General features: G+C 34.7%; 1 protein-coding gene across 1 annotated transcript in view; it reads right to left on the minus strand.

Annotated features, from left to right (window-relative positions):
• Positions 1–14,765, minus strand: part of LOC112649482 (protein C-ets-1-like) — a 72,849-nt gene extending 58,084 nt beyond the window's left edge. The window contains 1 exon segment of the mRNA XM_035711639.2: positions 14,476–14,765. The gene's annotated coding sequence lies outside the window, so the exon portion shown is untranslated.
• Between the last annotated feature and the right edge of the window lie 8,118 nt (positions 14,766–22,883).

A 22,883-nucleotide genomic window follows, 5' to 3' on the forward strand; every position in this document is an offset into this window, starting at 1 on the left:
AGGTTTTCTATTTCTTCCTGTTCCAGTTTTGGTAGTTTGTGGCTTTCCAGAAATACGTCCATTTCTTCTCGATTCCCTAATTTATTGGCGTATAGCTGTTCATAATATGTTTTTAAAATCGTTCATATTTCCTTGGTGTTGGTAGTGATCTCTCCTTTCTCATTCATGATTTTATTAATTTGAGCCTTCTCTCTCTTCTTTTTAATAAGGCTGACTAATGCTTTATCTATATTATTAATTCTTCAAAGAACCAACTCCTGGTTTTGTTGATCTGTTCCACAGTTCTTCTGGTCTCGATTTCGTTGAGTTCTGCTTGAATCTTTATTAACTCTCTTCTTCTGCTGGGTGTACGACCTATTTGCTGTTTTTTCTCTAGCTCCTTTAGGTGTAAGGTTAGTTTTTGTATTTGAGTTCTTTCCAGTTTTTGAATGGATGCTTGTATTGCGATGTGTTTCCCCCTCAGGACTGCTTTTGCTGCATCCCAAAGATTTTGAATGGTTGTATCTTCATTCTCATTAGTTTCCATGAATCTTTTTAATTCTTCCTTAATTTCCTGGTTGACCCTTTCATTTTCTAGCAGGATGGTCCTTAACCTCCACGTGTTTGAAGTCCTTCCAAACTTCTTGTTTTGATTTAGTTCTAATTTCAAGGCATTATGGTCTGAGAATACGCAGGAGATGATCCCAATCTTTGAGTATTGGTTCAGACCCAATTTGTGACCCATTGTGTGGTCTATTCTGGAGAAAGTTCCATGTGCACTTGAGAAGAATGTTATTCAGTTGAGTTTGGATGTAAAGTTCTGTAGATATCTGTGAAATCCTTCTGGTCCAGTGTATCATTTAAAGCTCTCGTTTCTTTGCAGATGTTGTGTTTATAAGACCTATCGAGTGTAGAAAGCGCTAGATTGAAGTCACCAAGTATAAGTGTATTATTATCTAAGTATGTCTTCACTTTGGTTATTAATTGATTTATATATTTGGCAGCTCCCACATTCGGGGCATATATATTGAGGATTGTTAAGTCCTCTTGTTGGATAGATCCTTTAAGTTTGATATAGTGTTCCTCTTCAGCTCTCACTACAGTCTTCGGGGTAAATTTTAGTTTATCTGATATAAGGATTGCTATCCCTGCTTTCTTTTGAAGACCATTTGAATGGTAAATGGTTCTCCAACCTTTTATTTTCAGGCTTTAGGTGTCCTTTTGTCTAAAATGAGTCTCTTGTAGAAACAAATAGATGGGTCCTGTTTTTTTATCCAGTCTGACACCCTGCTCCTTTTGATGGGGTCATTAAGCCCGTTCACGTTCAGAGTTACTATTGAAAGATATGAGTTTAGTGTCATCATGATATCTATTCAGTCCTTGTTTTTGTGGATTGTTCCACTGGATTTCTTCTTAAGGGGAATTTTAAGAGTTCCCCTTAACATTTCTTGTAGAGCTCGTTTGGAGATCACATATTCTTTCAGTTCCTGCCTGTCTTGGAAGCTCTTTATCTCTCCTTCCATTTTGAATGAGAGCCTTGCTGGATAAAGTATTCTTGGTTGCATGTTTTTCTCTTTTAAGACCCTGAATATATCCTGCCAGCCCTTTCTGGCCTGCCAGGTCTCTGTGGCTCTCCACTCTTTTATCAATTCCAATGTGTGTCTGTGGAGAGTCTGTTCTGCCAGTCTTCAGTCATTTTCTGGTTTATTTACATTGATGTGGACATTATTTAGGTGTAACCATGGGATGAGATGACAAGTAGGGGACAAAGATTCTCCTCCTGTTACATCTTCCCCAGAAGCAGCATCTTGTTTTATAATTTATTATAATTCTTGAAGAATTTACAAACACTAAGAAATAATACTACACTACTGAAAAGAATTTTTGTTTTATTAATTAAACTAATTCTGTAGGTTTTTAAATTAATCTCTTTTGTATTTATTTATTTTGTGTGATTGTGTGTATGACTGTGTGTGTATGTATGTGTGTGTATAACCCTTTTGGGAAGGGTGTAAGATACTTCATTATAGATCCAGAAATAAGTATATAGTGAGCTGTTTGATTAACAACTTTATGTTTATAAAAATTAAGGCATAATGTTGATATTGGGTCACTTTCATCATCCTTTTGGCCAAATAAAAATAGAAAAAACCCTAGAAGGGGATTTTTTTTCCTCCTAAAAGTATTGTAATTTTCATTGGGATAGGAAGAAGGCTCTTGAGAGAAAGGAAGAAGACACAGTATTGCTGAATCTTTTTTTTTTTTTTTGGAATTGTTACGACCCGAGGCCATATTTTTCAGTGGAAATCTATAACCTTATTTTCTTGCTTTCATATATGGGAAAGCTCTAAGCCACATGACATTTCACATTATTCTTTATTCAGTGGGGAATAGACCAGAAATATAATAGGATTGTCTATATATTTAAAACACTATCTAATAACTATTCAGGCTTTCTTACATTCTTTGTGCTCTTCCTTGCTGGTGTTTCATTGTGTGTGACCTATCTAAAATTTGAAGAATTGAAGAAACTTTTTTTGTGAAATATAATAAAGCCTTGATTAATTGGAAACTAACTAACCAGAACTTTCAATTAACCTGTTTTATTTATTTATTTTTTGCTACACTCTCCTTTTAGAAGGAAGAGGCAAATGACAAGAAAACAAGCTGTTAACAGGTATTTATGTATTTATTTTTTAAAAATCAACTTCCTGGGAATGTCCTTGACATTTGACTTGCCTTTAAACAAATTTCATGAGCTTGTACAGATTCAGCCCAACTTCAATAATTTTGTTCCCTGTACTATACTTATTAAGGTAGGAAAGTAGAGGCATTGAAAATTTTCAGAGCAAATGTCAAATCTTTCTTAATCCTTAGTTAATAATAAGAAAAATGAAATCCAAATAGCTAATTAGATCCTGTCTATCCATTTGAGGGTACCAGTTGAGTCTCCACAGTTTCATTATTGATGGTTATCATTCATATCTATTAACTGGGAATGGATCCTATAATCATGCAGTGGGTAGATGACTTCCAGCCACAGGGAGCAACTCCTTCCCTGGTAACTAAAACAAAAGCTAGGGAAAGGCTACAAAGTTGATGTGGGTTGAGTGAGGGTCACTGACACAAAAACTATGACACCTGTGTAGAATAACGAGAAGGTAATTTAATCACCACATGACTCTGGAATGCTTAAGAAGGTACATTCACTTTTACAGGGCAGCACAGGTTATTAAGTGTGCTGTAGGAATAAAGGAAAAAAAATAGGCCGTCTAATCTTTTGGAGTTGCTCTAAGTATCAGGCATGGATCTATTTTGCAAGCATGCTAGTACTTCTAAAATATTTGAAATTATTTTTTCTAAAAATACATTTTTAAAAATTTAAAAGTCTAAGAAGATTCATGCTTGAAACTTGTTATCTATGACAATTTCACTTGAATTGCAATCAGACATACCATATCACTGTAGGCTTTATACCTTTCAGGTTGCAATGGGGAAAATAATGGACAGTAACTCAGAGCAGCAAGGGGAAAGGAGGGCAACTCATGGTAATAAAGTGCATTTTGATATTGCTGGGAATAGTGTCCCTTCTTCTCTTCCACATACCCTTCTCAGGTTAAATCACCCTTTGCTGAATTTTCCCCAATTTCCTGAGGGCTACCTGTGAAATATGTTTTATCCATATTTTTCTACAACAGAAATATCATGGCGTTTTAGGGGCAATGGGGACCACACTATGTGATTTATTCTGGGTTTTTGACATAGAAAATGAAAACCATCATGGTGATGTTTATAATATCTGGGACATTTCCTATACTAAATATTACTTTTAAATATCATGCACACTAAATAGTACCCAAGTGACCTGAAGCAGTGGATGTGCCTCCTTAAGTGCCAAACTTTCTATTAGACTGTAATTTTAGTGCTGAGGGAGACTAGAACCCACTAGATTTCATTAATGAATGATTTTAACTGAAAAACTTTAAACGGTTTGAGTTTTGAAATTAGATTTGGGATACTGAAAGTAAATGTTTTTATTTTAAAGGAATGCAATTGAATTCAGACATTGAAATTGACTTTCATTTTATTTTAATTTTCCTAATAAAATGACGTGCAAATTAATGTAATATTATCTTCATTTAATTAATTATAACAGTAGTTTATAACTGTATAGATAAATTTTAGATTAATCAGAGTACACATTAAATATGTATATATATGTAATTCATTTTTGCATTTGCTGTAATCTGAGAAAAACCATGAATTGTTCTTAAAAGTATATGCACTGATTCACTCACATAAACTACAGAGAAACAGAAGAGTCACAAACTCTAAAGCCTACTGATACAATGCTGGTAATGTAAATGAAAGGCCATAAGCAATGGGGAGTGGTGGCAACTATGGTGGCCTAGACAGTATATATTCTTTCCAAAGGTGTCAGCTATTACTCAGTGTAGTTGATTGCTACCATGTGGGAATGTAGGCCTAATGTTGTTAAGCTCTGAGTTTTTAAAAGAAGCCGGGAATGCAGATTTTTATATGAAATTCCCTAATCCTTAAATGTTGGTAACTAACTCAATAAAAGCAAAAACAAAACAAAAACAAAAGAAAAGAAAAAGAAAGAAACACTATGGAAGCTAAACAAAATGATCTGTGGCCTGGATCTAGCCCATGGGCTGTCAGTTTATTACCTCTGCTTTAAATTGTAAATCCTCTAGGTATTGCAATTTAAAACATTCACAGTATGTTATTAATGTACCCAAACATCTGATAATGGAAAATTTATGTAAAGTGAATTAAAAATACGTGGAATGCTTGTAAATAATTCTGCTGGTACTCAAAATGGTGGTTATGCACTTCATGATGTTTACTTACTATATGGAAATAACCAATATATTTTTCCCATAATTTGGTTTGAAAGTTAAGATAAAACTATGAAATTTTTGCTTTCATATTTATCAGTGCAATGCAGCATGAAAGATTATTACTACGATGTCCAAAGAGAATATTTAAATATAGGTTCTGTCACATAACATAATTAAGGCTTCTATTTAAAACCTAATTTATGGTGCCATATGTGTTCTTTTAACTTTAATTTGACTTGCCTTTCAACAAATTTCTAATTTCTTCTAGCAAAATCCTTTATTTTTATGAATGGTTAAAATAAGAAATAAAAGAAATGTAAGTAGTTAATGACAAAACTTCATTTGAACTTTTGATTGGCATTGGCAAAGATAAAACAAAAGCTAGTCATCTGAAATTTCTGTTTGAGTTAACTGTTTGATTGGTCTGAGACTTTGCTTGTTTGTCATACTCTGGACCTTAGCACATAATCCCATTGTGCTACAATGCTTTTAACATTTGTATGCCTCTTTCATCACTGGCAGTCCAAAAGCATATTTGTCTAAAGAGGAAACCATTAAATTCCAATCTTTCTAGAAAAAAATAAAGAAAAAGAAGGAAAACTAAAACTTCATTGCTAAACCTGCTTTAATAGCCCTTATGATCTGCACCATTAAGTCCTTAGGATGGCCACTTGACAGTCATTTCTGATGAGAAACTTATCTGAGACTTTAAAAAAGGGAAAAGTGGAAAATAAAGAAAGAATACACAATCTCAAATTCTAAATTAACTTTTAAAAGCCCTCATTGGTCAACAAATTATTCTAGTTGCAGATTTAATACAGACATATTTGAAAGATGAGAAATTGTTGGACAACTGGTCAATATATATGACAATGTGCAAAATAGGTGATGTTTATCTAAATAAAATTTGGTAGACAGTGCTCCCCTTTCTAGATCATCAGTTTTTACCACAAGTAATCTATTGTGTGATAGGATGAACTATGTTAAAATATACTAATTAAAACTGTTCTCTAAAAACTCTAACAACTGGAAATTCTTAGTTAATTAGTTACTCCTCAGAGGTAGAGAATTTAAGAAATGAGTGATTATTTGGTACATTTAACCATGTGACATATCAATAAGGTAATTCTGTAAAAATTTTGATGAACAACTGCTACTCTTATTTTTTCCAGAACATAATAATATCTAACATTTTTCAGACATGATATCCCAGGTTCCAGGTTATTTTAGTTCATTTAATCTTTGTAACAACCCTACAAGTTAAGTGACATTATTGTGATCCTTGCTTTACAGATGATGTTACTGAGGCACAGAAAAGGTTAAGTGACTTATCTGAGGCCACACAGTCTACAAATATCAGAGCCAGCATTTTAATCAAGGCAGTATGATTACAAAGCTCATATATTTTGGGTCAATATATTTTATAGCCTGACAACTGGAATCAGACTAATTACTAAGCGCTTCATTTCATTATATATATATATTTTTTTCCGACTTCCTGGAAAATGGCATTCTTATTCTGAAATCAATTTTGGTAGCATTGCTTTGTGTAATAAATTAGCAAGTTTAATTATAAAATAGCTCAAATAGAAAGAGCAAGAAATAAATGAGAGACATTTGTGGACCAATAACCAAGTCTACATTTTGCTACATTTGACTCAGAGCTCATTTGTTAAAAAATGTATCTGTAAAGAATTATTGATATGACTGCCACTAATCTCCTTTCTCCTCCACCTTTTATTAGAGTTAACTACTGTTTTAAAATTTGTGTGAATTATTTCTGGTTTTTTATTATATGTGTGTTTATGCACAAAGAATATGCATTATTAGTTTTTGTGTTTTTAAAATGTACCTAAATGTTTTTGTATGATACTGTCCTTTTGTAATCATTGTTTTTATATTATGTTTTTGAGATTTATCTATGTTGATTCTTGCTGATCTAGTTCATTTATTTTTAATTGTCCATTCTACTATTTAATTGTATGATTATACCACAGTTTGATTATTCTTTACTATATTGATGGACGTTTAGGTTGTTTTCAATTTTTTGTTATTACATATGGTACTGTAAATGGACATCATAATTTCTTGTGCCCTTGTGGGAAAATTTCTCTGGGGTATAAACCTAGAAGTAAAATCATTGAGTTGTGGACTATGTACATCTTTAATGGTTATTGCTAAATTGCTCTCCAAAATTATTCTGATTTACACTCCCACTAGTGTTATACAAGAACTCCTATTTCCCCACATTCTTACCAATGTAGTAGATATTTTTTTTTAATTTTTATTTATTTATGATAGTCACAGAGAGAGAGAGAGAGAGAGGCAGAGACATAGGCAGAGGGAGAAGCAGGCTCCATGCACCGGGAGCCTGATGTGGGATTCGATCCTGGGTCTCCAGAATCGCGCCCTGGGCCAAAGGCAGGCGCCAAACCGCTGCGCCACCCAGGGATCCCTGTAGTAGATATTTTTAACAAATAATTCCTTTGAAGAAAAAATAATTCTTTTTATTTATTCTCTTTTATGATTACATCCAGAGATGAAACACTGATTCTGATCACTTAGGGCACATAACAATGCTTACTGAAACTATTTGTGTAATTATTCTTCATTTTAAAACATATGTAATTCAGATATGAATAAAAATACTACTTAAAATTTGTATATTCCAGGTTACAAACACTTTCCCATAAAGCCTCATTTGATGACAGGTTTATCTTATTTATCCTATTTATCTTTGTGTTTCTCTTAATTCAAGGACAGGTGGGGGTGGTCTGTGGGACAGAAGATTGGAGCAAGATCTCAGCATTATGACTAGACAGTAGCCACACACCATCTTGAATTAATCTTCAAAGTTTCCCATTCTGAATCATTACATAACAAGTGCTGAAATGCAGTGAAAGTCCAACTATAATTTATTACGGCTTTGTGTTTTTTCAAGTTCTTTTTACATATGTTGCAGATTCAGAGAATAGGGTATTCAATATTTTCAACTCACTTAAGATTTGATTCCAATAGTGCTTTTATGGTGATGCACATAGCTACTTAAAGTAGAGGGAGGACTCAGTCCACTATTCTGTATTTCTTTTTGGATAAGGAGGGTAACTAATTGGATTTTGTGTTTGGGGAGATTTTTTATTAGAATGAGCTAGATCTGTACCCTGGAGTTTAACAAATAGCTTTTGGGGTTTCTTAGATTCCATGTGTACTAAAAAGAAAATCTGGTTAGAAACCTAATAGGGATCCCTGGGTGGCGCACCGGTTTGGCGCCTGTCTTTGGCCCAGGGCGCGATCCTGGAGACCCGGGATCGAATCCCACGTCGGGCTCTCGGTGCGTGGAGCCTGCTTCTCCCTCTGCCTGTGTCTCTGCCTCTCTCTCTCACTGTGTGTGCCTATCATAAATAAATTTAAAAAATTAAAAAAAAAAAAGAAACCTGTCTAATATTTTAAGAAAGATTAAAGTATAAAAGTCAGTTGAAACTGATTTAACTTAAACTCCAAGAATTGCCAATCTGCTACACAAACACACTCAGATGCCTTCGTACATTTACACACACAGGTATATTCTATCTCTATCACAGAATACCTATTATTTCAATTACTTTTTAAAAGAAATCTATGAAAACATGAATATGGTTATGTTTTTAGTGATGCTTCTACTTATGGGAGGTGGCAATTTTGGCAAACAAAATCTAAATCATTTAATCTCTTGCAATGATGACATTTTTATGGGCTTCTGTATAAGTAGTCCTAGGAAAAATTTTTGATAATGTCATTCCTGGGAAGTGAACTGATTTCTACAGTATTTTTACAAGACATTACAAGAAAATTATGGTTCATACACTTTGTTCAGATGATTGCCAGATTAGTACAGTTCACATATGTATACCTCATTGTTCAAATGTGACAATAAGCCTAGAGAATCCCCCATAAATTGATTCTGAGGGTTTCTACACATTTTAGCCTATTTGTGAACTGACTATGGGACTCCTATTTAAGAAGTTCCGTGGCTATTTTTGCTAATTGGCTACCCATTTTATAGTTTAATCATGCTCTGAGAACCACTATTTGGCTTTCTATGTTACTTCTACTAGTTCAGAAGAAACTGTGCCAAATTAATTTTGCCTAGATCCTACCTATCCTATATGGAGATTTTTTTTTCTTTTTTCCTCTTTTACCTTTTATAAATTTATTTTTTATTGGTGTTCAATTTGTCAACATACAGAATAACACCCAGTGCTCATCCCGTCAAGTGCCCACCTCAGTGCCCATCACCCAGTCTCCCCCACTCCCCGCCCACCTCCCCTTCCACCACCTTTAGTTCGTTTCCCAGAGTTAGGAGTCTTTCATGTTCTGTCTCCCTTTCTGATATTTTCCACTTATTTTTTCTCTTTTCCCCTTTATTCCCTTTCACTATTTTTTATATTCCCCAAATGAATGAGACCATATAATGTTTGTCCTTCTCCGATTGACTTATTTCACTCAGCATAATACCCTCCAGTCCCATCCACGTTGAAGCAAATGGTGGGTATTTGTCGTTTCTAATGGCTGAGTAATATTCTATATGGAGATTTAATTAGGTTATCTAACTTTTTCAATAAGCACTAAATAAATCACTTAAAACACAAGATATCACAAAGCTTTTAAGCTAGTTTTATAAATCAGAGCATTTTCAGAACAGCACATTAAGTAGCTGACAAGACTAGTCTATTGAGAAATCATTACTTTAAGAAAATAAATATCATGGCTGATGAGTATTTATTAAAAAAAATAAAATAGGAGTGTCTGAGTGGCTCAGTTGGTTAAGTGTCTGCCTTCAGCTCAGGTCTTGATCTCAGGGTCCTGTGATTGTGCCCCGCATTGGGCTCCCTGCTCAGTGGGGAGTCTGCTTCTTCCTCTGCCCCTCCCCCTGTCCATGAACTCAAGTGCATGTACCCTCTCTCTCTCTCTCTTTCCAAATAAATAAATAAAATCTTTTTAAAAAACAAAACAAAACAAAACAGAAATGGAGGAAATATAAGCATTGTTGTATTGCCTTTATCATTTGTATTTCTAAAAAGTGTTCTTTATATTTGAGATGTTAATGGATTTTTTAAAAGATTTTATTTATTTATTCATAAGAAACACACACACACAGAGAGAGAGAGAGAGAGAGAGAGAGAGAGAGAGAGGCAGAGACACAGGCAGAGGGAGAAGCAGGTTCCATGCAGGGAGCCTGATGTGGGACTCGATCCTGGGTCTCCAGGATCACACCCTGGGCTGAAGGTGGCACTAAACCGCTGAGCCACCTGGGCTGCCCTGGATCTTTATTTATAAAATAATTTTCAGTTGTTCTATGTAATATTCGTTTTTTTTTTAACAGAGCACTACACTTTTGTTAGCCTAAACAAAGCCTTGGCAAACAACCTGTATCTTTTATCTACAAAACATCAAAATAATGGACATTTTCATCTTTACCTCTGTCTCCAAAATACCCATGTGTTTTGCCATGGATGGTATAGATAATAATACTATAATATAGTATGGTAAATACTCCTTTTTGCTATTGTTGACAGCCCAGCGTGAACCTTGAGCAAGTCATTTACATGAAGTTTCCTTGGGATTACCTACATTCTTGTCCACTCTGACCTTGTAATTTTGCTCACTCTTGGAAATGTAATGCAGAGTGACTAAGATAATGTTGTTTACACAGACTTTAAGTGGATTGACATTATAGTCAAGCAAGTGTCACATCACCCAAAGTGAAGGAAGACTTAATTACCATAATCCTGTGAATACTAAAATTCCTTGGCCATGTGTGGAATAATAATGTGTAATGTTCTGCATGTTACATTTAATAACGTGAAGGCACAAATACATTAGGTCTCAGGCTGTGTGTTTCTTTAATATAAATGAAAGGAAAGTGGAATTATAGAAGGAAAATGGACTTTGTAGTAGGATACTTGTCTGAATGTTCAGGTGAAGTCTACTTTTTTTTTTTTAACTTGGAAGAGTTGCCTAGTGATGGGAAAATGAAGGGACTGCTAAAATATCCATAAATCTAGGCACCAGTGGGTAGGGTGACAGACCATGAATTTCTCTGGAGGGTACAGGGTAGATTTAACTAAATGACTGAGACAGGATAAAGAGGAAAGGCTGATAACCACCTATTATTATGCAACGGGGAACATATCATTATTTTACAAAGATACTGGTGACATTTTCTAAAATTGTATAGCGTTAATCTTAAATTTGTCAGTGTAACTAACTAGTTGCTAAAACAGAGTTGATTCTAAGAACCAGTATGAATGCATTTAAAAAAGCAATGCATTATTCCTAAATTGGTAGGGTTTGTAATACATCTTGATGAATGCTACTAAATGATGTTAAGAAATGGGACTATTACGCCAAAATGGCCATTCTTTGGTTTGTAGTCCTTGAAGGAATTATGTCCCATGGCAAGTCCTGCAGATAGATACATATGAAGTGCCCTGAAGACTAGTCCTGCTGAGTGTTTTTGATAACACTAAGTTTTCAATACAAAGAATACATTTGCTGAAAGAGTTTTTGGCTCAGCATATTAGGACTCCAAAGATCTGTTTGTTACTTTAAATTATCATCCAGAATTTGTTTTTTAACTAATACAAATGTTCAAAAGGGGGCAAGTATAAAATGATTTAGCCATAAAACATTGTTTTTAAATAAATCCATTAGAAAATTGAGATGTAAAAAATATGTAACTCAATCAATTGGTTTGTGTAAATGACATATTATTCATAATCCACAATACAAAATGCTAGATCATCTGATATATAGTGTTTCAGATTTTTAAAAAATATGTAAAAGCTGTTAAAAAAATAAAATACTGAAGGCTGTTAATAACAGCAGCCATGCTTTAATTTGTTGCATGTAGGAGAATTTAAGGCATTTTGAACTGATATGTCATTATAAAATATTCTCCCTACAAACTATTTTTATTTAAATATTAAAATATAATTATTATTTGATTTGTATTTGATGAAAATCAAATGATTTGGACATTTTCATTTAATTAATTAATTAAGAAGATTTTGTTTACTTATTCTAGAGAGAGAGAGAGGGAGAAAGTGGGAGAGCAGGGGGAGGAAGAGAGGGAGAGGAACAAGCTGACTCCATACTGAGCTCAGAGCACGACACAGGGCTCTATCTCAGGACCCTGAGATCATGTCCTGAGCTGAAACCAAGAGTTGAATGCTTAACTGACTGAGCCATGCAGGCACCCCAGACATTTTCATGTTTAATGGCTAGTAATAGCCAAATAATATATTACTGTAATACATTTGGTTGGCAGATATGTATAGTTATGTTGCTTTAAAATGAAATTAGCCTAAATAACAAAAATAGTGATTTTATATTCTTTATGCTGTAAGGGTTTTACAAATACTCCTTAAATCACATATTGATATATCTAACATATTAAGAATAAAGTGGTTTTTATTTTTTTGATCATGATTTACATTTGGTAGTAAAGCACCTACTGAACATTACATGAAAGGATTTGGGACATTAAATGAGGCAGCCCATTTAAAAATAGTATATACATATTTTACTTTTGGTTGCAATAAAAACATATTGTGTTTTCCTTAGTTTGTATTTGTCCAGTTCTCCAGCTTCAAAAAATCACTGCTTTGTTTTTCAGAACTAAGTTAAACTCCAATTTAGGGGCTCCTAATTTCAAGAAACAATTTATAAAATATCATAAACATTCTTTCAAACTTTGTCAGTCTGTCAGGCAGAAACATACAGTTGAAGTGCCTATATATATGCAAAAAATTGTGATGCAGCCTTTGTTTTGCTGAGCATGTGCTCACAGCCAATGACTGGCTGCATTCAGATTAGTTTTCATTACTTCAAGCTGACCAGATTTTTTTAAATAAGGGCACTGGAGCTTTCACCTCAACACTATGGTGATGTGAAATTCCTGCTGCAGAGTCCCTGAGCTGGTGCTAGAAGAGAAGCACCTGTGAGCACAGGCTGTCAGAAGGCCTTTGGAGCCCTAGAGTTTGAGGATACAGCTGCTGGGTTTATGAGCAATTGGAAGTGTTTTGTCACTCCTTTTGCAACCACAGGAGACCACCTAATAACTTTTTACTTTCTTTGGGTGTATAATTTGTATTGATTAGTAGTAGTTATTGGGTAGAGCTGTGATGAGGGTGGCAAGGCAGGCCCTATTAAGAAATATATTTTGGTGAAGATAGTACTGCCCAGATAGGAACAGGGATCTCACATCATTCATTTTGCCTAATCCCTCACAAAACAATGCATTTTTTAGGTATTCCTGGAAGTAAACTTTTTAGGTATCAGCTTCTCTTTTCAGAGAATCAATTGGAGCATGAATATTATATTTGATTTTGAAAAATTGTCAGCCTTTCTAGAAATGCTAAGTGATTATTTGAAGTTTAGAAAGAATTTATTTAGCTCTGGAAATTGTAAAAATATTTAAATCAAATTCTAGGTTTGTGAATTAGTGAGAATATAGATTACTTTAGAGGTCTTTCTTATGATGATACATATAGCAAAGCTTTGTCATGAAATTCATGGGTGCTAGAAGATAGAAGTGTTTTACTTTTAAACAAACTATATAGGATATTGGTATCCTAAATTTTCACAGGTATTGGTCAGAAGTAGAAATTCTCCAAAGACACTTTAACTATTTGTAGCATTGCTCTTATTTACATTCCGAGGTGGTTAGACATTCTCTCCTTCACCATGTCTCCTTCCCTCTCAGAAGGTGAAACATAAATTTTAATTTACGGCTTGTTTAATATATGTGTTTGAGTGGAGAATAGGGTACTTAATATTAGATTATATAGCACTATGGGGGTGCCTGGACGGCTCATTTGGTTAAGCATCTGACACTTGATTTTGTCTCAAGTCATGATCTCAGGGTTGATTGTGAGATTAAGCCTTGTCTGGGGCTCTGTGCTGAGTGTGGAACTTGCTTGGGATTTTTTCTTTCCCTCTATCTCTGCCCCTTGCCCACCACTCATGCATGCACCTGTGCACTCTTTCTCTCTCAAAAGAAGATTATATAGTACTACTATAACTGTATTGCCTGAAGGGTAATATTTTTAATATTACTTTTAATATTTAAAAAAATATTTTAAATATTTTTCCTGAGCCTACTACTTTTTTTTTAAAAGTGAAATTTATTATTCAGAGTATCAACTGGTACCTTCATAAAATTATTTATTACAGGTTTTAACCAAATATATTAGCTCTTCATTTAATTGAAATGAATAGATTTTGGGACAAGACACTCTTTCATGTATTCTTAAAAATTTTGCAACTTTCTTACTTAAAATATAACCACCTTCTTTAAAATATGCATTTACAGGAAGGAGTTTTAAGCAAATATTTCAACTTTAATTCAGAAATTACATTTAGAAATCTTTCTTTGCTCTTTGAAAATCCATTGAGTTTACTGAACTTGTAGTAGCAAAGTTAAGTTACAGCAACTGCAAAAATAATTAATGAAATTAAGTTGAAAATTTCATAAACAAGTGAAGTTATTATTCATTCTGTACCACACTAGAAATGTGGACATGTTAAATGATAAATTGGGCATGAACTGCTTTAATCTGTAAGCTGAACATGTTAGCAAATGACTTACGTTTGTAATTAGTATTTATGGCCACAGGAGAGTGCCTCTTTTAAATCAGTGACAGGAAGTTGATCAGTTTACGTTGTCATAGCAACCAAAGAATTGCACTGCTTCTGTTGGATTTAGTCTATTATGCTATGTATCCATGTTTAGAAATATATTTATGAGCTTTAAGGAAAACAACTCAAGAATTCAAAAGATGTTGGTATGCCAAAATGCCAAACTCACAAAGTCCAAAAAAAAAATGCTTGAACACTTCATAACAAGCTTAAGTGCTCTATGGTTGTCATAAAATTTCTTTTACAAAGCAAATGATGTCTGGAAAAACATTTCAAACTAGATCAGAATGCAAATCCTTTTATGACAGTATGTGGCTGTCACATTCATAATAACAGACAATAATTGATGATTTATGAGATGACACCATGGCAACAAAGTCTTTCATCATTGGCACCCCTTGGTTACTTTTATATTAGGAGCTTGTGGGTGTCTATGAAAAGTTTCCAATATGACATACAAGAAAGTCTACTCATACCATAATCCATTAGATCTTATTTGATGCAGGGTAAAAGCACTGTAGTGGTTTTCAAATCATCTGGCAAAATGAAACCTGGCAAAATCTTTGGTAAAAAACCTGTGTTAAACTAGTAAATATGTTCAATAGCTGAAAATGGACAGATTTGTTTCTGTCACTTAAGCTTTCAAAGAAAATTGGTAATGGTTCTTTTGAGTGCAAGCTGTTAGGTTCTTTAAAATTATAGTTTCTGATAATACCGTTATATAGAAAGGTGGTAGAAGGAGAAAGGGAGTGTAGTGTACATTGACTAGCTTTAACCTCAGAAGAAAGATGATTTTTAAAACTTGATTTTAATGTTGAGGTCTTTATAAAGGTGGAATAAACATGTAATTGGATATTATAGAATGACTTTCATGTGTCTTGTAGGCTGAGGAGTAAGTAACATGTTAGTATTACTTATAGGAGATCATCTATCACTTTTTCTGTTGTAGATTAAAATATTGGAAATACAAAGAACTTCCTGCCTTGGTTTTATTGTTAATTTATAAAAAGGAAAAAATTTTATATTTGGACTCTAGAAAGTATACTGGATTATTCAACCCTCTACTTGATTTATAAAAAAAAGGTTAAATCAGATGATCATTTTGAGGTCCTTTCTGGTGAAATTGGTCCATGAATTATAAGAAGTTGTAGAAATATCAAAAATTGGATGTACTGAGTATAAAACACTGAAAGTATCCAACTTAACTGACATGAATATAACATAAGCTTGAACATCAAAATTAACCTAGCTTTTATATATGAGGTTTTTTAAAAATATGGATGTAAGGAATTTTCCAGCACTTATTTCTTATCAAACTTTAGTCTTTTGAGGATAAAAGTCCATAATATTCATTTGCAGGATAAGCCAATTGTATAAAGAAGGATTTCTGGTATTTATGCAGTAATAATTTTTATTGATACATTTTCTATAAGGCAGTTGAATGGATATAAAACCCTTAATTAACTCTGACTATGCTCAGAGATTATAATTTTGATCTCAAGTAAAAGTTAAGAAAATAGAGTCTACCATTCAATGTCATAATGATTTATCTTTGTTAATATAAAAAACTAGCTAATAATTTTGATTCTGAATCTTCTTCTAGATGGTAGAGAAATCACATAGGAGAATATTATATTTATTTATTTACTTATTTACTTATTTATTTATAGAACAGAATTCTTGATATAATGACACCTGCTTTTGGTTCAAGATTTTGCTCAATGATCTGGAATATATATAAAATGGAGAACACATTGTCTTTAATTTCTAGGAGCTTGTGATTCAGTTGACTGAAAACTAATTATGAATCAACTGAGAATAAACCCAAAGTACTAAACTAAGAAAGTGTGTAAGTGATCAATCACTAACTCCTGAAACCAATACTACACTATATGTTAACTAACTTAAATTTAAATAAAAACTTGAGAGAAAAGAAAAAAAGTGTGATTTAGTATTATATATAGACTTCAGGGATCAAAATTAAAGCTATTTATGATAAGGTAAAAATTTTGAAATGACTTCATAGAGGACAAGTCAGGAGGTAAGAATATTCCAACTCAAACCTTAAATGAATTTGCAAATTTGAATTGTCAAAAACATGTTATTCTCGGGTTTGAAAGCCTACATGACAAAGACACACAGATATAAATAACTACAGCATATGTAGAGCTCTGTCCCACTTACACTGCAGTGATAATACTGGAAATAATAACACTTAGGTATTGAATAGTCACCTTATTTTTATCTCTCTCTCCATTCTTAAGTGATCATGAGAATTGATTCCTTCTCTACACTGTGGCACACCACTACTCCTCTTGATCTTAGAATAAAATCCAAATATCCTAAATATGACTCTCAAGGCTTTATATCAGTGGTTCTCAACTGGAGAGGATTTTGCTCCCATAGGACATTTAACAATGTTTGAACACATTTTCAGTTGTTATACTGTGGGGGTCGTGGTGGCAGTACTATTGGCATCTAGTGGGTAGTAGTCAGGAATGCTGCTAAATCCTATAATGCACAGGGAAATTCCCCCAATACAAGGAATTACCCAGCCTAGGACATCAATAGTGTTGAGGTTGAGAAATGAGACATGCTACCCCTGCCCCTATGATCTAACCCCTGCATACTTTTTAATCTTATCTCTGCTACTTGTTCCCTTACTATCAATTCAATCACTTTGGTCCCCTTGAACATTCTATTTTCTTTCTCACTTTCAGATTTTCATAAATGCTATTCTTTCTACCTGGAACACACCCTGTTACCCTTTTCCCCATACCTCTGACCTTCATTCTATTACACCTCCTTACTCTTCTATATATGCCTATCACCTAGACTCCTTGAGTATAGGAAGCATGTTTTATTTATCTTTGTATCCTTATTGCTCAGCATGTTATTGGAGATGCAATAAATGCTTGTTGAAGAAGTACATAGACTGCAGGAGGGTTTGGATATTAAGGTAAAAAAGATGGTAAGGATCTCAGTGATTATTATGGCTATGGGAATGAAGAGGAAGAAGTATATTTGAGGGTGACTGCAAAGGAAAAATTCGCATGGATAGGTAAATTATTTCATGTGGATTGTGACAGAAGATGATTTTTTACAAACCATGTAGACTGAGGGAATAGGGACAGAAATGACATAGGAAGAAAGCTTAATCTCAACTCAGAACATAAGAACCTATTTCCATTGACTTAGTAATGCCTATTAGCATCTGGAAATAGACTTCAGTCTGGCTGAATTAATTAGTTCTGTGATCATTTAACCTCAGTTTATCTGTAAAATGGAGAAAGGAGGAGTACTTACCTGAATGAGTGGTGGTGAGGATTAAATTAGTTAATGCATGATAAACATCCCAATGTTCAACATATAGTTAACACTTAATAAATTCAGCTATTATTATTATTATTATTATTATTATTATTTCCATTGCTTTGAGTCTCCTTTCTGTACCTGACCTCTGCCTTTTGAAATGAAAGCATATATCTACTATGTTTTCCATGAAGCCTTTTATGATGATTTCAGGGAAAGACAATCACCTTCCTCCTATAAACTCCAATACCATTTTAGTTTAGTCACTTTTTTTGCCATTTCTTGCACACTGCCCAGTTGTATAACAGTATATGTATTTACATTGTAAGTTCCTTGAGAGTAGATATGTGACTTACTTACTCTTCCTTAACATAAAGAAAATGCTAAATAAATATTAGGTTATGATAATTAGTTGTTATTTTTATTTTTTATTTTTGTATATTTTTTTATTGGAATTCGATTAGGCAACCTATAGGATAACACCCAGTGCTCATCCAGACAAGTGCTCCCCCAGTGCCCGTCACTCAGTCACCCCCATCCCTCCACCCACTTCCCATTCCACTACCCCTTGTTCGTTTCCCAGAGTTAGGAATCTCTCAGGTTCTGTCACCCTGTCTAATTTTTCCCACTCATTTTCTCTCCTTTCCCCTATAATTCCATTCACTATGTTTTATATTCCCCTTTTGAGTGAAACCATATAATGATTTTCCTTCTCTGATTGACTTACTTCACTCAGCATAATACCCTCCAGTTCCATCCACATTGAAGCAAATGGTGGGTATTTGTCATTTCTAATGGCTGAGTAATATTCCATTCTATACATATACCACATCTTATGCATCCATTCATCTTTTGATGCAGACACCTAGGCTCCTTCCACAGTTAGGCTATTGTGGATATTGCTGCTATAAACATTGGGGTGCAGGTGTCTCAGCTTTTCACTACATCTATATCTTTGGGGTAAATCCTCAGTAGTGCAACTGCTGGGTTGTAGGGTAGATCTATTTTTAACTCTTTGAGGAACCTCCATACAGTTTTCCAGAGTCCCTGTACCAGTTTGATTCCCACCAACAGTGCAAGAGGGTTCCCTTTCTCCACATCCTCTCCAACATTGTTGTTTCCTGTCTTCTTAATTATGGCCATTCTCTGTGGTGTGAGGTGGTATCTCATTGTGGTTTTGATTTGTATTTCCCTGATGGCCAGTGATGCAGAGCATTTTCTCAAGTGGTTATTGGCCATGTGTATGTCTTCTTTGGTGAAATTTCTGTTCATGTGTTTTGCCCATTTCATGATTGGATTGTTTGTTTCTTGGGTGTTGAGTGTAATAAGTTCTTTATAGATCTTGGAGACTAGCCCTTTATCTGATATGTCATTTGTAAATATCTTCTCCCATTATGTAGGTTGTCTTTTAGTTTTTTGACTGTTTCTTTTGCTGTGCAGGAGCTTTTTATCTTGATGAAGTCCCAATGGTTCATTTTTGCTTTTTTTCCCCTTGCCTTCATAGATGTATCTTGCAAGAAGTTGCTATGGCCAAGTTCAAAAAGGGTGTTGCCTGTGTCTCCTCTAGGATTTTGATGGATTCTTGCCTCATATTTAGATCTTTCATCCATTTTGAGTTTATCTTTGTGTGCGGTGAGAGACAATGGTCCAGATTCATTCTTCTGCACATGGCTGTCCAATTTCCTAGCACCATTTATTGAAGAGACTGTCTTTCTTCCAATGCATAGTTTTTCCTCCTTTATCGAATATTAGTTGGCCATAAAGTTCAGGGTCCACTTCTGGGTTCTCTATTCTGTTCCATTGATCTATGTGTCATTTTTGTGCCAGTACTACACTGTCTTGATGACCACAGCTTTGTAGTACAACCTGAAATCTGGCATTGTGATGCCCCCAGATATGGTTTTCTTTTTTAAAACTCCCCTGGTTATTCGGGGTCTTTTCTGATTCCACACAAATCTTAAAATAATTTGTTCTAACTGTCTGAAGAAAGGGGATTGCATTAAATGTGTAAATTGCCCTGGATAGCATTGACATTTTCACAATATTAATTCTGCCAATCCATGAGCATGGAATATTTTTCCATCTCTTTGTGTCTTCCTCAATTTCTTTCAGAAGAGTTCCATAGTTTTTAGGGTATAGATCCTTTACCTCTTTGGTTAGGTTTATTCCTAGGTATCTTATGCTTTTGGGTGCAATTGTAAATGGGATTGACTCCTTAATTTCTCTTTCTTCAGTCTCATTGTTAGTGTATAGAAATGCCATTGATTTCTGGGCATTGATTTTGTATCCTGCCACACTGCGAAATTGCTGTATGAGTTCTAGCAATCTTGGGGCGGAGGCTTTTGGGTTTTCTATGTAGAGTATCATGTCATTGGCGAAGAGGGAGAGTTTGCCTTCTTCTTTGCCAATTTGAATACCTTTAATGTCTTTTTGTTGTCTGATTGATGAGGCTAGGATTTCTAGTACTATGTTGAATAGCAGTGGTGAGAGTGGACATCCCTGTCTTGTTCCTGATCTTTGGGGAAAGGCTCCCAGTGCTTCCCCATTGAGAATGATATTTGCTGTGGGCTTTTCGTAGATGGCTTTTAAGATGTTGGGGAATGTTCCCTCTATCCCTACACTCTGAAGAGTTTTGATCAGGAATGGATGCTGTATTTTGTCAAATGCTTTCTCTGCATCTAATGAGAGGATCATATAGTTCTTGGTTTTTCTCTTGCTGATATGATGAATCACATTGATTGTTTTACGAGTGTTGAACCAGCCTTGTGTCCCAGGGATAAATCCTACTTGGTCATGGTGAATAATTTTCTTTTTTTTTAAATTTATTTATTTGAGAGAGAGTGAGAGAGGCAAGTGAGAATTGGGGGGAGGAGCCCAGAGACAGAAAGAATCTTAAGCAGACTCTCCACTGAGCACAGAGGTTCGTGTGGGGCTGTATCCCATCACCCATGAGATCATGACTTGAGCTAATACCAAGAGTGAGAAGTTTAATTGACTGAGCCACCCAGGATCCCCGAGGGGTGACTTTTCTTGTTATTATAACATAAAATCTATAAATTTCAATCCTTTGTTTGAGATTACCAATCTGACATGATTAGTACAGATGAGAGTTTTGAGGCAGGAGAGATAATTATGCCCAATAATCCTTTGTAACTTGATGGATAAGAAAATGGCATTGAGCTTTTGTTGAATGTTGAATTATATTCAATTGATAATGAATGGGTAAGAGTTTTTTCCTGGCTGACCCTTTCATTTTTAGCAGGATGGTCCTTAACCTCCACGTGTTTGAAGTCCTTCCAAACATCTTGTTGTGATTTAGTTCTAATTTCAAGGCATTATGGTCTGAGAATATGCAGGGGACGATTGCAATCTTTTGGTATCGGTTCAGACCCAATTTGTGACCCAGTATGTGGTCTATTCTGGAGAAAGTTCCATGTACACTTGAAAAGAATGTGTATTCAGTTGAGTTTGGATGTAATGTTCTGTAGATATCTGTGAAATCCATCTGGTCCAGTGTATCATTTAAAGCTCTCGTTTCTTTGCAGATGTTGTGTTTAGAAAACCTATCGAGTGTAGAAAGCACTAGATTGAAGTCACCAAGTATAAGTGTATTATTATCTAAGTATATCTTAACTTTGGTTATTAATTGATTGGTATATTTGGCAGCTCCCACATTCGGGGCATATATATTGAGGATTGTTAAGTCCTCTCGTTGGATAGATCCTTGAAGTATGATATAGTGTCCCTCTTCAGCTCTCACTACAGTCTTCAGGGTAAATTTTAGTTTATCTGATATAAGGATGGCTACCCCTGCTTTCTTTTGAGGACCATTTGAATGGTAAATGGTTCTCCAACCTTTTATTTTCAGGCTGTAGGTGTCCTTCTGTCTAAAATGAGTCTCTTGTAGACAGCAAATAGATGGGTCCTGCTTTTTTATCCAGTCTGAAACCCTGCATCTTTTGATGGGGTCATTAAGCCAGTTCACAGTCAGAGTTACTATTGAAAGATATGAATTTAGTGTCATCATGGTATCTATTCAGTCCTTGCTTTTGTGGATTGTTCCACTGAACTTCTTCTTAAAGGGGAATTTTAAGAGTCCCTCTTAAAATTTCTTGCAGAGCTGGTTTGGAGGTCACATATTCTTTCAGTTCTTGCCTGTGTTGGAAGCTCTTTATCTCCCCTTCCATTTTGAATGAGAGCCTTCCTGGATAAAGTATTCTTGGTTGCATGTTCTTCTCATTTAGGACCCTGAATATATCCTGCCAGCCCTTTCTGGCCTGCCAGGTCTCTGTGGAGAGGTCTGCTGTTACCCTAATACTCCTGCCCATAAAATCAGGGATTTCTTGTCTCTTGCTGCTTTAAGGATCTTTTCTTGATCTTTGGAATTTGCAAGCTTCACTATTAAATGTCAAGGTGTTGAACGGTTTTTATTGATTTTAGTGGGGGATCTCTCTATTTCCTGGATCTGAATGCCTGTTTCCCTTCCCAGATTAGGAAAGTTTTCAGCTATGATTTGTTCAAATACATATTCTGGTCCTTTGTCCCTTTCAGCACCCTCGGGAACCCCAATTAAACGTAGGTTTTTCTTCCTCAGGCTGTCGTTTATTTCCCTTAATCTATTTTCATGGTCTTTTAATTGTCTGTCTCTTTTTTCCTCAGTTTCCCTCTTTGCCATCAACTTGTCTTCTATGTCACTCACTCGTTCTTCCACCTTGTTAAGCCTCATCATTAGGACTTCTAGTTTGGATTGCATCTCATTCAATTGATTTTTAATTTCTGCCTGATTAGATGTAAATTCTGCAGTCATGAAGTCTCTTGAGTCCTTTATGCTTTTTTCTAGAGCCACCAGTAGCTTTATAATAGTGCTTCTGAATTGGCTTTCTGACGTTGAATTGTAATCCAGATTTTGTAACTCTGCAGGAGAGTCTACTGTTTCTGATTCTTTCTTTTGAGGTGAGGTTTTCCTTCTAGTCATTTTGCTCAGTGCAGAGTGGCCAAAAACAAGTTGTATTGGGAATACAAGAAAAAGAGAGTAAAAGAAGGAAA

Source organism: Canis lupus, chromosome X (assembly GCF_003254725.2).
Source record: "Canis lupus dingo isolate Sandy chromosome X, ASM325472v2, whole genome shotgun sequence".
In the NCBI taxonomy this organism is placed as follows: Eukaryota; Metazoa; Chordata; class Mammalia; order Carnivora; family Canidae; genus Canis; species Canis lupus.